The sequence below is a fragment of the Rhea americana genome, unplaced genomic scaffold (assembly GCF_003343005.1).
Source record: "Rhea americana isolate MKP2758 unplaced genomic scaffold, rheAme1 scaffold_26, whole genome shotgun sequence".
Classification (NCBI taxonomy): Eukaryota; Metazoa; Chordata; class Aves; order Rheiformes; family Rheidae; genus Rhea; species Rhea americana.
In genome coordinates, this window is record NW_028186379.1 from 6,733,030 (window position 1) to 6,747,061 (window position 14,032).

The 14,032-nt window shown below is 38.0% G+C and overlaps 1 protein-coding gene across 1 annotated transcript in view; it reads left to right on the top strand.

Annotated features, from left to right (window-relative positions):
- Nucleotides 1–14,032, top strand: part of IGF2BP3 (insulin like growth factor 2 mRNA binding protein 3) — a 121,263-nt gene that overhangs the window by 9,310 nt on the left and 97,921 nt on the right. The window lies entirely within an intron of this gene.

A 14,032-nucleotide genomic window follows, 5' to 3' on the forward strand; every position in this document is an offset into this window, starting at 1 on the left:
TAAAACCTATGTCTCTAAACTTGCATCCTGAAGGGTTGCTACTTGCTCTTTCTTTGCCGCATCCCCTTATGGAAGGTACCCTGAATGCATCTTTGTATGTGGACCTTAAATTGTGTGTGGATATATAAATTTTGAAGAGGGAGAAATAAAAAAGTAACATATCTTGGAAATGCAACTCAAGAATAATAAAATATAACCAGGAAGTGTTTAAAAATACTTCTCCTCTTTCTTTTTTCCCCCTTAATCATCGGGTAATAAAGCTTTTCCATGTGTTTTTGAGACCTTGAAGGTGATATTTTTTTGTAAAATGGGATTTTATTTGCTTCAGTTGCTCTTTTAAGTACAGCACATAGGACTCTGCGGTGTTGGAGTACTTATGAGTTCAGACTAACTCTTGGGTGGAGTTTAAATGCTTCTTTTTGGCCAGAAAAATTGTTAAATGGCTTAGGATTTACCTATCTAACCTAAAAAATGTGATGCCTCCTATAAATTCTGTGAGAGGGGCCCAGATAGAATTAAAATACGCCCATCTAAAAATGGACAGGGTGAGCCTTCAAGAGATCCTGTATAAAAATGTCTTTCGTGCTCTCAATCTGCTCCCCTCCTTGAAGTCATCTTCACTTTCAGGATTTTATCATCTTGGGCTGTTGATAACCAATGCCTCGAGGTATATAGCATAATTAAAGATGATTGTGGTGACTTCCTCCTTATACCAGTACAGTGAGATGGGAACAATGCATTACTGATGTGGGATTTTTGTAAATTTGACTAAAAAAAAAAAAAAAAAAAAAAAAAAGGATAATTGTTTAGAACATTTGGAATTTGATTACTCAAAATCAGAAAATAAATGTAGAATGGGTGCAAATATCAAATGTCATACAGTGTAAGTACAGACACAGCTTTTCATGTTTTATAAGGGGAAAAGTTTTAATAGGATTGATGTGCTTGCTAATACTGAAATATCACTATGTAGCTTGAGAGGACTTATTTCTCTTTGTCTTCTCTCAATTTGTTTTCACATGCAAAATGTTTATCCATGGGTCTGTCCATGCTTTTTCACAAATGATGCAGAGTATGGAATTATCTGTCAATTACTGTTGAAAGTGAAGCTAAAAACAGAGCTTTCATTTCCTTATTTCTTTCTGAAAATGTGACACTGTTACCAGAAATATTTGTGTTATTTCCAGGCTTTAGTCTGGAGGTTCCTTCCATTTTTTTTCCCCTTTTTTCTTTCTCTCTCTCTTTTTTTCCCCTCCTCTCTCCTGGACGTGTCAAGTGTGTGCATTTATGTGGCTTTCCAACCTGCATCCTTGCTGTGAGCGTCTTCACGTGCTGCCCAAATAAAGACGATATTGTGGAAAGTGCTGTGAGAGCTTCCAGAATCTCCCTGGGCCCCTGGGTTGGGGGCGCTGGGAAGGTCAGGGAGCTGCTGGGGGCTCCTCAGCCTCTCTGGGGACAGCTGTCCGCGCGGATACTACAGTTATTCCCTCTCATCACCAGAAATAACCAAACTAACTTTGAAAAGCTCTTTTATGTTTGGATGTTTAAGATAGTTAAAAGATTATACAGCTGTATTCTCTCCTGGTTTTGCTTCTTTCTAAGTCTGCAATATCTGTGCGCATGTGGGCGGGTGAAAGATGAATGCATTTAACCAGGAAGAAAATCTTTAGGCTTGTGGCTGGATCTTTTTGTATTTAGTAAATAAACTGTGTGTCATTAGGGTCAACGTTAGGGTCAGCATTAAAATACTGTACGTGTGGCAGTTAAAAAGTAGGGAGGATCCCCCCTCCCCCCCCGGAATATTTAAGTTTGAAATGTAAAATTGAGTTAAATTATGTTACTTGTTTTGCTCAAGCGTATTCTCATAGTGGTTGCCACAAGAGAAACCTATAGTGTAAGGACTGTCTCCCATAGAGTGCACGCGAGGCGCCGAGGGAGGCGCCTTGCTGCTCTGTGCTGCCTCTGTATGGTGTAGCAGGATCAGCACCAGCTAAATCCTCCTTTTAAAAAATATCTGAAAAGGGCCTCACTGACTCTCACAGGGAAAATGAGACAATCGGTGTTTTTAATAAAGTTAAAATAAGAGCACAAATAACGATGAGATGAAGGGGGATCTGACATTTTTAGGTATGGGACTAACCATTAGAATGAAACTGTCTAGAAATGAAAGGTCTTCAGGTGGAAAGGCCGCCTTCAGATTTATTTATTTATTTATTTTTAGTATCACGATGAACTTTTGAGTATAGTCTGGTGAGAAATAATGCAGAGAAATGTTTCAAAGAAAAAAATATGTTTAATATGTTAAATATATAAATGAAAAGCTATTACCATAAAACTACTTGCAATTTAGGAAGAGACTAGCTAAAAATATCTGGAGAATTTATAAAAATAGTTGAGTTTCTTTTTACTAGTATTAGTATACTCGACCAGAATTGGAGCTGAATGTTCACTTTTGAAAGATTAACTTTCATGCTCAGCTGAACTTTAGGAACGCTATTTTAAAATACGTAGTCTACACTGTGTGTCTAATATGTTTTTCTCCTCTGAAGATAGCAGAGTTTTATTGTTTTGGTAAATTGATTTTACTTCTAGATTTGAAATGTACAGATTCTGTATGTTTTCACTCCAGAAATGGAGCTTGCTTCATCTAAATGGATTCTTAAATATTCAAACATAGAAATTCTGATTCCACTTAGAGCTCTAGTTTTTGTGAGCAAAAATATTGCTGTTGACAAAAATGCTCCTCTAGCTGTTAGTTGTGTTTACAATTATTTATTTTGCTGAAACTTCATGTTACGTGGTGGTTAGTTATGAAGTGAAAAACTTGCTGTGTTTGCGCTTAGTTACCTGTTAAATAGGTAGCATTTATATATCGATTTGGAATTCCAATTTTCTAGGAATAAGCAGGGCAAGAGAGCTAGCCAAGAGAAGGGAAAAGAGCTCCCTTGAGGGAGTTGTCCTCTGCAGTTTCTCGGTAGAGCTCTCCCCCGGGGGGTGATCCTGCAGGCTGTCTCCTGCCCAGGGCCCCTGAGCTAGTTCTCAGCGTGCTGCAGAAAGGCGCTTGGGGGACGGAGTTTGCAAAACGGGTCGTAGCGTTTTGCACGAAAACACATATATCTCCTAGCAAGGGCAAAAGATGCAAACTTTTTAAGTCATTCCAGAACAAATCATTCAGAAATTTATTTTCAGCGATAGAGCAGATTACTTGATCCATGTACTTATGGAAGAGTGTTTCTATGAYGGCAAATTTCTAATTACCATGGAACAGCTCATGCTTTTTCCTGCTACTTCTAGAGCAAGAAATTCAAAATGATGCATCTTTGAAACAATATTTGAAAACCATAATAATCTATAGGATGTTTGATGAATTTAGGCAGTGATTTAATTTAAGGTAATAGGCTACACTTAGAATGTAAGCCTCCTCTTTTTTTTTTTTTCCTCGGGTGAGTTAAAATTATGTTGAAAACACTTTAAAGTTTTGTGGCAACCAGCATTTCTGGTAGAAAAGTTAAAATCTATTTGTCTGTGTCTTGGAATATTATTGCTAATTAGCAAACTACTCATTAAAAAAACTATTTCATAATTCTATAATATTGTATACAGATGTCTGTCTTTCCCACCTGTGTTGGTCTGTACTGATGTGTACCACTGCAGTGTGAAAAACACACAGATCTTTCCTATTGAGGCAACTGGATACTTGAACCATGTTGTTCTTTTAATAAAACTGGTATTCTAGTGTTCAGACAGAACTATTCACTAGGGTTAAATGAGAATGATTCAGTACTAAGTATATTTTAATGGTATCGATCACAGTTTTGGTGCTGGTCAACAATAAGAGTTCTTATATGACAAGCTTTGCAGTTATAGAAGTTCAATTATTTAAGCAAATTCTATGTGGTTATGGGGAATAGCATAACTCAGTGATCGAGAGCTATAACCTACCGTTGCTAATCAGAGAGAGTATTATTCGTATTGACCATAACAAGAGTGTTGTTATATCTCGTTATATGAACTTTGAATCTGCACAGGAGTATTTACTAAAGGAATTTATAAGAAATGCATATCCAGGGATGCTAGGTATTTAAATCTACATGAAAATTCAGATTTTCTTTTTTCATTTCAAGTACATATGAAGAGATCATAAGCATGTAGTTTAATATGTGATCTATAGATCTACTACCAGTTAAAGTAAAAGGAGTATCTTATAATACAGCACAAGTGGTTAATAACCTGTGCAAAATAAATGAGAAATGGATAGCTGTTAATGTCTATCCATAGCTCTTTTTTTTTAAAAAAAAAAAAAAAAAGTACTGTATACTCCTTTTTGCTGAATTTCTCCTCTGAATTTAAAGCTGGTAGTTAGGAGCAGTGACGTAAAATGTTCTCATACTGCTAATGCAGTTTCATCCAAAGATTCACTAGAATGTACAGTGTGTTTTTGTTTTTCTTTTTAAAGTAACATTAAGTTATAGTCAAATAAAATAGCTGTCCTTTCATTATAATTCATTATTCGTTAAATACTAAATTTGATACTTGATAATAGTCTGAGTGCTAATACCAAATGGCGAAGTCTTGTTCTAGTTTGGTAGTTTGTTTTGAATCACTGCTTATTTTGTTTGCATTAACAATATATTTAAATGGAGTTGTATACCTATTTTCATAAGCTTTCTATTGATATGCAGTTGAGAAGGGATTTTCATAAATAGTGTGATATCCTACTCCCTGTCTCCTTCCTTTCTTCTTCCACCCTGACCGCTCTACTAAACAAGAAATGGCTTTTGAAATTGTCATGTAAATATACCTCATTCTGTCGTCTTTAACAGAAGTGCAAACTTTTACCCGAAGTTTCAGCGTGCCACACAATTTCTACARCTGGACCACAGTTGTTTAATCAAACTCAAGCCATGAGCAAAATTATCCTTTCAGGAACATAGCAGGTGCTTAACCCATGTAACACTGCAGTCGCACATCACTCCTTGAAAATAACCTTGGAAAAAAGATTTAGAAGATTTATCGTTGTAATTTGTAGCACACTTCAAGCTTTTAGATTGACCGAGGTAAAAACCTACTTCACCTTTGTGTTGGGCTAGCTGCAGTAAAAGCACAGAATAGCGAGTGTTGCCCAGGGCTTGCTTTCGTCTTCCTCCATGCCAAATATTCAGGTTATGTATATTGCTTTCCTTTCTAGCCCTTATTCTTGCGTTACCTGGTCCACACGCTTCGTTACTACCCTGTTACTGCTTTCGCGTAGGTTGCGTGAAGTTCAGCATCCCAACGCCAAAAGCGCGAGGTYGGCGTGCGTGAGCTGCAGGAAAGGTCCGCGCTGTGGACGTGGTTGTGTCGGTTTTCTGCTGGGTAGGAGGGCTGTGTGATGTTAGAGCAGCTCTTGAAAACGGCTTTTCGAATGAAAGCTGAAGTTAATTTAACTTCCTTTAGCCAAGAAGCGTTGATGGAAATTGTGCTTATTTTGGGATCCCAGAAAGCTTCTGTTTGATGTAGCTCTGACTTGTGTCGCTGGCTGTTTCGTTTTGGTTGGTGCCCTTGAAAAAACAAACAAACAAACGAAAAAAACTGAAAAAACTCACCCCAAAACAGACATGCATGCACAAAAAAAGCATGTGCAAAGCAAAAAATAAAAAATAAATAAAAGAAAAGAAAAAAAGAAAGAAAAGCAGAGCATGGAGAAGTCTGCCCAAGGTTTAGTAAAGCTTTGTCGCTGGSAAGTCTGTGAGGAAGAAATTGCTTTTGGCCAGTGGTGGCTTCCCAAGGCCGCTGTGATGAGTGCCCAGGGCCCCCAGCAGCAGCTTCACCCCAGCACAGGTGTGGTGTAAACTGTCAGCCTGGTTTGGGGAAGAGGGGCAGGGAGTGATCGCCCTGCYTCAGGCCGTGCGATAGCTCCAGTTGTGGCTGTTGCTGGTAGTTGGTGGCTCTTGTTTAGTCCAGCGCCAGGCATTAAACTGGTGTCAAAAAGATCTGGAAGAAGCTGAATTTTTGGGATGGGGGAGATGAATAAAGAAGGTATGTGAACGGTGAAGTATGCAGAAAATGAGCAGTGACTCCTAATGTTTCTTCTTTTTTTTTTTATTTCTGGTGTTGAATCTTGTAACATCACAGTCTTCCTTATGCCTTTTCTTTTTTCTTTTTTTTTTTGGTAATTGAGTATTTTTAGTTTTCTCCTGCTCTTTTATTTCTTTTTTTAAATGTTCTTAAATCCCCAATTGCTGGGCAGATCTGTATGCAGATGGAGCGATTGAATTTCAAAGCTTAAAAAGGCATACTGAAACTATTAAACCAGGCTCTGAGGTAAAAGCAACTTAATCTAGCAGTGGGGGCAGATACCACCTGATAATATAGGTATCTTTGTTAACAAATCTGTACTTTATGACAGTAAAAAGAAGATAGTAATTATTGCCTTGGCATGATAGTAAGTTTGTAAATCTCTATGCAAACTAACTTTGAAGCAGTTAACTGCTACATAATTTAGTAAACTTGGTCAAACTCATCATCATCATTCACAGGAATTTTGTTCCTACGCTTGTTTTAAGTATCTAGCAAAATGCTGTGCATTTGAACACCATAAGCTGCTAAATGCAAATAACCTTGAAATTAATGATAATTRTATTTATGAAGCTACTAGTTAGCTGTAGTACAGTGTAGGCCTTTTCTTTGCCTTGAAACTAACTGATCCAGATTTACAGTGCTCATTTTAATACGAAATGAGCTAAAATAGTTTAAATGTTTATCTGCTGCACTACGTAAAGACATGAGAGCAGTTTTCAGGACTACAGAAATGTGAACTCCTTTTGTTCTCTGATCATAACAATAATATATCTTAGATCTATGGTGACAATGAAAAAGCAAATGCTGTGATATTCATCCTGAAAACATACACTATATTCTATGTTTTCTGTAAGACAGGAAATGAAAAATAATAGGGTTATTTAAAAGGTAATAGTGRCTATCCAGAGATTGCTTTTTATGCCACTTCTTTAAGCTATGGCAAATTTTTATAGTATTATAAAAATAGAAGAAATTATTATGTAGTAACTGTAAAGGTTAACAAAGAAGCTACACTTACACCTCTTGTACAGAAGTGTTCTGGAACATAAGTTGCTTTTGAAAGTAATTATAAGAGCTCAGAATAATTGTGAACTATTGCAAAGTTTAAAATTTGTGCACAATTTTAGTTGTTGTTTTAATTTTTTTTTCTGGTTGAGCAGAATAGAATGGTACTGTAAGGCTTTCATCACGGCCTGATATGAAAGTTCAGGGATTGCTTTCATATATTTTTCTATATAAGYCTGTGTGTGCTCAACAAAGCTACTTTGAAAGCGCACAGTTGCTTTGGAAGTTCTAAAAAATGAAGTTTAATGAAAGATGTAATTGTAACTTATAWTATCTTTGTGAAGTAAATATAAGGAATTGCAAGAGAGGCTGTTTACACACAGGCTGCAATGCTTTAACTATAGCAGTACATAATATTTAATGTGAATGCAAATTTATTAGCGTTGCAATAGCGTAGTGTATTTATCCTGACCGAACTAATTGCCATGTGAAAAGGGAGAGATTAACATATGCAGACCTGTGTTCATAAAAGACATTGCACGGATGTAACTATGCTACAAAATTTAACTTTTATAAAGGTTAATCAAAAGTTACATTTTCAGTATTCTGTCTTCAGACCAAACCTTAACATGTAAGAATTTGTGTGTGCATGCAAAAAGTGTACATCATTTAGTTCTACATCACCAACTGAAAGAGAGTACATTCAGCCTTTGAAAATATAGAACTTTTTTGGCAGGGAGAAATGGACAATTGTTTTAAATAATATAATCTTTCTATAAGTGCAAGTAGGGAATAATTTTATTTGGTGCTATTCTTTCCCTGCAATTTTTGTGCAATTGAATGGGATGTTATCTTTTGGGGAGAATGCTTTAGAGAATATTACTTAAAACAAACATATTAAAAAAAAMCCCATTATACTATCCGAAAACCTTTAGCCTAGTTTGCTTCCTTTAGCAAGCAATTTAGGTCTAGAGAAAGCAATGACTTTTTTTTAATTCTACATCTGATGACGTTCAGCATAAAAATGACAAAGCCCAACTSCGGAGTAGTCCGTTTCAATTGCTTTTGAGTCTTCTGCAGGGCAGCAGAAAGGAAGGAAAAACATTTGGTGAAGATAACAGYGAAACCCACGTATTTTATCACTGCAGCAGACGTGTTATATCTCACATGCGTCAGGTCATAATCAGTTTGAGGCTATGTGGAATTGCCATTAGCGAGAGCCACTGCTCGAGAGCTGTTTTCTCTTGTTGGTATCCAGTTAGTTCAGCTCAGTGTGCTAGCAGAGCAATTACTAAAGCATCAAAATGAGAGTTGACATCTTTGTGATATGTCTTAGCTACTGTGTGTGTTAAATTCAAAAAAAAAAAATCAAAGTAGAAACTTTTCACTAGAGTGAAGGTTGTGCAGAATTTTTCAAGAAGGAACATCTTATTCGTTGTCAAGCAATATTAACAGGAAATATCTGGTAAAATTGAGATTTCTGCTGTTGTAAGACTGGTCAAGTATAAATTCTACTAAATATAATCACTTAGGATGGTATAGAGGATCTAAAACAAGTTCTCATCATTACTTTCAGTTTTTCTTGATTTGTCTTGATATTGAAGGGTGGAAAGCAGTAAGAAAAACATTTTTGCATTTTTTTTTTGTGTGTGTGCATGTGGTGTTTTTTTTCTTTTTTCTTTTCTTTTTTTCTTTTTTTTAGTCTTTGTTAGGCTTAAATTGAACATCAGATGATGAGCATAGTATCTTTTAAGTGCTCCATTACTATACATCTGTGAAAAGCTGACCTCTTGCTAAATTGAATAAAATACATTTTAATGAAAAAAGTAATTTAAAAAAATGCAGGTTTTGGTTGGAATGGGTGCATGACGAAGCCCTGCATGCATGCACRTTCTTTAAGGATGGCTTTATACACTGGAAAGAGCCTAAAACATAGTCAGTCATGTAACAATACCTTTTGCAATGCTGAATGCTCTTTGCTCTTATTAAATTTGTTTTTAAGCTGCTTTTGTCTTTTAAGCAAAAAGCTTTATATAGTAATATCTATAAACATGAACAGACTCCTAAACAAAGCAGTGCATCTTTTTTTTTTTCCATGTTAATATCTTTCTATACTGTGGAAGACATCTAAAAATGCCAGGGAGCCTGTCTGTTAGCTGAAGCTTACAAATGCGCTAGAAATCTTGCTTAACTCTGAATTTTCACTTAATCTAGTTATAGTGTGCAAGCTGTGTAAAGGTAGGTGGTGCTTTCAGCAGTAGTTCTTCAGYGTGTTGTCACCTTCCTCCCCTCCTCCCCCCAGTTTCTCAGACCCAACAGGAACTTTGCTTTACTGAGATAATTTTATGAATTGGACATTGATTTATTCCAGTTTTTGTACAACAGTCAACACCAAGAGACACCAAGCAGGCTTTTCTTTACCYGGTGTGTGTGTTGGGGGTAAAGCAGGGAGGAAGTGTACAGAGATGTGTCCCTATGCAGCTCCCATAACACCAGAACCTTTCTCAGGTTAAGCTCTGTAAGTGAGTAGCTTTTCACAACTTGAAGGGTTTATATCAGATATAATATAGCGAAGAGGTAGCAACTAGAGTTGCCTGCTCTGCTACRTCTACGTAACAGAGTCTTTCAAGTGCATTTTAGTCTCAGTGTAGTTGGAGCAACTCCTGCTATTTTCTTTCAAACCTTACATTATTTTTATCTTTTTTGCCCCCCTTAAATCAGAACTGGATCTGAGTGATTAATCTGAAGTATACAGTGAACTCAAACTGAGCAGGAACAATCTTAGTTTCACTTGAACCTGGCCTGAAAAAGACCAAAATAGGTTAGGCTCCCTGCTTACAGCTGTGACACAAAGGATCCAGAAAGCATTTCAGTATTTCCTGCAAATACGGCTTTTTGAAAGCAAGTCTTGTGGTTGAACAACCACTTGGTGTTGGCAGTATGGTGACTACTGAGTTTATCAGTGAACGTTGCTGATTTTATTGAAATGTTTTAATTGAGGAAGGATGAATCACTGAGCTCTTGTTCAAGACAAGATCTAATCTGGTGCCATATCTCCTCAGCCAAAAATATTGCCAAAACTTTTATATCATCTTTGGTAGCAATGTCGCACACTTCCATCAAGCTTCTTTCACAGAGTAAGTTGTGGTAGTGGGGAAGACGAGCGCAGCAGAGACGCTGTGAGGCAATGTCCAGCAACTGCTGTGGGGAATGAAGCACCTTGTTGGCTTTTTTTTTTTCATGATTACCTATCTCTTTATACCACTTTTGCTTGTTTTCTTTARAAATGACACTAAAATATCCTAGACAGTTTCTTTAGCATTTTAAAAGRCGCTCAGTTCATTGCAAATTCAAAATTCCGTCTTTTCCTTCCCTTACTTCGAGCTCTGCAGCCTCCGACTTGGCCGTACGTCGCGGGGATGCCCTGCGCAGCTCTCAGTCCAGAGCTGCTGCTCACAGCTGATGTCAAACTCTGCAGCCGGTCTGCAACGGCAGTATTGGCTGCTTCAACTCACAGCCCCCGTGGGCATCACGAGTAGGGAAGGGGACAGAAGACACTTTAACTGTCTTGGTGGCTGAAGGCGGGTAGGGGAGAGGTAGGGCATTATGTCCCACCGTTAAGGGATTACTAGCTCAGTTGGGTAGGACAGTTCATAAACAAAATTTTTCACATGTTTGGAAGCCCTTTTACTTTTTAAAGGYGTTATTTTTAAGGTCCTTCATATGCCTCCTGAGTGTTTTTGCCATTATCTAAATCCCAGTTAGCTGCCAGTTAGTGATGGGATGGGAGAAGGAATGACAAGCRACCATGACTCTAAAATGTTCAGTCAAGAAAATTTTCTCAGTAGTACAATTGTGGGAGGAACAGAGATCCCAGCAGCTCTGGAGGGGAGGAGAGAAAGAGAAACTGCAACTTAAAACAAAAAAAMCAAACACACACACAAAAAAACCCACCCAGGTTTCTCTAAAGGATGTTTCTGTAAAGGATCCTGAGAGAGGAAAGAAGGGCTGAAATGTCAAGAGTCCACAAAATTAAGGGTGGATGAAAGGCCATTTTCCTACTGAAAGATATTGGAACATCTCATAAAATTCAAAGCAGTATTTAATTCTTTAATTAAAAAAATCTTAATTGCCTTCAATCATTAACAATATCTGGAAAATGTAAGTTTTTTCAAATTTGAAAAARTGAGAAATTCAGCATTAATATGGTAATGGTAGAATCTAGAGCTTTCTTTTTTAAAATGTCTTTGTGGGCCGGTTGTGGGAATTTACATATAATGTAAGCTTTTAGTCTAATTAGTAGTGTGCAGAATTGTCAAAATAAAATCCTGGAGCACGTGGTAATAAGTGAAAACGTGCTGTCCAGCTTATCTGTATAAATAAATAAAAAAGTAGTCAATCTTGCATTAGTTGATTTAACTGTACTGCATGACCTAACTTGGATGTGCTAATACTAGTCTTCTGGTTGTGCTTCCTGAGCAATGTCCCACTCGCAAAAATCCAGTCTCTTTCACACATGAGATATTTGAGTTTATCCTGAAAGCAGATGCAGCTTTGTGCGAGAAGCTTAACGGGTGACTCAAAATAGAGAGCGGTGCTACGTAGTACGCTAGCCGCATACGCAACTTTCTGACCATTTGTTCTGGTGGAAAATTATAAGCAAATTAGGTATCTTGMAAGCTCTGGGAGGAAACTTGATCCTCAGCATAGAGTGATCTGTGAGGTGACCCGTGAGCCAGATCTCCCCTTGAGCAGCTATAACGCACCCCTGCAGAACTGCTGCCTTGGTGGCTCGTGTGCGCAGGGCGAAATGAGATCCCTGTGGTTATAGGGTCCAACCCAATGTCTTGCAAATTTTTATGAGCTTAGAGGGGGAAAAATTGTCTTATCTAAATTTTACAAAAAAATCTTATTCCGAGTGGTAGTACTGCTTTTAAATCCAGGTCTGGGCTTAAGCGGCGAGGCATCACAAGACAGTGTCGCTGCAGTTCGCCTGTGGCTTGTTCAAGCTTTGTCTGCTCGAATTGCTGCATTGGGTCTGAAACTGGAGCAGGAGCATTTCCTCTTCATGTATCCCACTATCCAGATCAGCATGCGTAAAAATAAAAACCAGTCTTGTTTGTGAACTAGTAGGTATTTGAAACCATTCTCCTTTATTCTTCCTACAGATAAGGAATCAAGATGAACTTTCTGGTTCATAAGCTAATAGCTTGATTTGGTAAAATACAGCAACTGTGCCTTCCATATGCCTTGCTATGTACACTAGAAATTAACTGTTTTTAATGGAAATGATGCAAAAGCCTCACTTGCCAGTTTACTGGTCCCAAGTGCATTTTGACAGAAATTCAGTATACTTACTTTCTAGAGAAGGAATGTGACCCTTTGTATTTATCAGAGCTGCTCATTAAGGAGTAAGTAAATTAGATAATAGAAATATATGTAGGAAAAGATGGCTTAAAGTGCATGTTTAGTAAGCTTTATTCAGATGGTCATAACTATTTGCTAGGTACTTTGAGGAACCAGCCTTGAACAACTTCCTGAAGACGGAGAAGATTACTTAAATGAGTGACATTTTGCTGTGCAGTCAGGAGATCGGCTCAGGCTGCAGCCCCTCTTGCAGGGCAAGCTGTGCTGGGGGCTTCATCTGCTACATCACCTGTTCACAGCAAGGGGAACTCACCCCACCTCGTGCTAAAGGCCCTGCTGCTGCTTTTTTCCCCTCAACTACGTAACGTGAACCCAGAGTTAAGGGTGGTTTGGCCTGTAAACCTTTTTTTCCTTTTTCTTTTTCTTTTTTCTTTTTATTTTTATGTATTTTTTCACTAGAAGAGCATTAGAAACATTGATTCATTCTGTTGTGATCAGGCATTAACTATTTAAAACTACTTGAGGGGGCGGAATTCGTAAACTGGAGAGTGTGTGTGCATGTGTGTGGCATTTTGGAGTGTTTTGCCTATTTTTTCTAGTCTCAGAGTACACAAGACACCTCTTCCTCCTGCCCAGTAAATTCAGTTTATGAACAGCAGTTTTGCGTTTCGTATAGAAGTCTGTTTGCTTCTATGGCTGTTCAGAGCAAGACACTTTACACACACATGTTTTTGGTTGTTTTGGTTGTTCCCCCCCCCCACTCTATGACGTTAACCACAGTCCACAATTTTCTTTTTTTCCCCTCCCTTTTAAAATTTATTTAAATATTTCTTCTCCAGCTCTCCGTATCTCATGTTAAGTTTGTGCCGTCGGTGAACTCTGCTTTGGAAATGACTGTCCTTTTTCTGCTCAGCCCTTAGGAGCTGAGGGAGAAAAGGGGTTATTTCAGCGAGGGGCTTTGCAGGATGGCTGCACGCGTGGCTGTCGGGAGTGTGGGAGCACGAGCCCTGCTGCTGCGCCGGGGAGGGATGTTAACGTATGCCACAACTGTGCTCTTGGCGTAACTTGCCAAGACTTTTTCCAGGTTACTAATATAGTAACGCCTACTTGGAATGGAAGTAGTGAATAAGCACTTGCCCTTTACAGGTTACGTAAAGTGGGAAAGGTAGACAACTTACCTTCTGTCCCATAGGTATTAAATTCAAACAATTGAGTGGACTAAAATTGTCAATGTTCGTTTGATCGTTTCAAATAGTTTAACTATTTTTTTAATAGAAAGTGATTTTAAAAAGGCTTTGTACTGGGTGTTTGTTTTTTAAGGCACTGACGCATGTGGTTCATATGGCTGCTGAAATGGAATTTTATGTGGAGTTATATATGTGGAATATTATGTTGAGGACTGGTAATTCAAAGAGGAGACAGCAGCCCTCGGGGCGGGGGGGGGGGGATGCTGAGAGGGGTCTGTGAAGGGCACGAATATTCTGGCGATTTAGAAGTACAGTCTCTTAGATACTTGTTTCTCTCTTTCAAAGAGTTAAACAAGTCTTTTGAGACACCTATGAGAGATGACCTAAGAGACAAAAAAAAATTAGCAACTGTA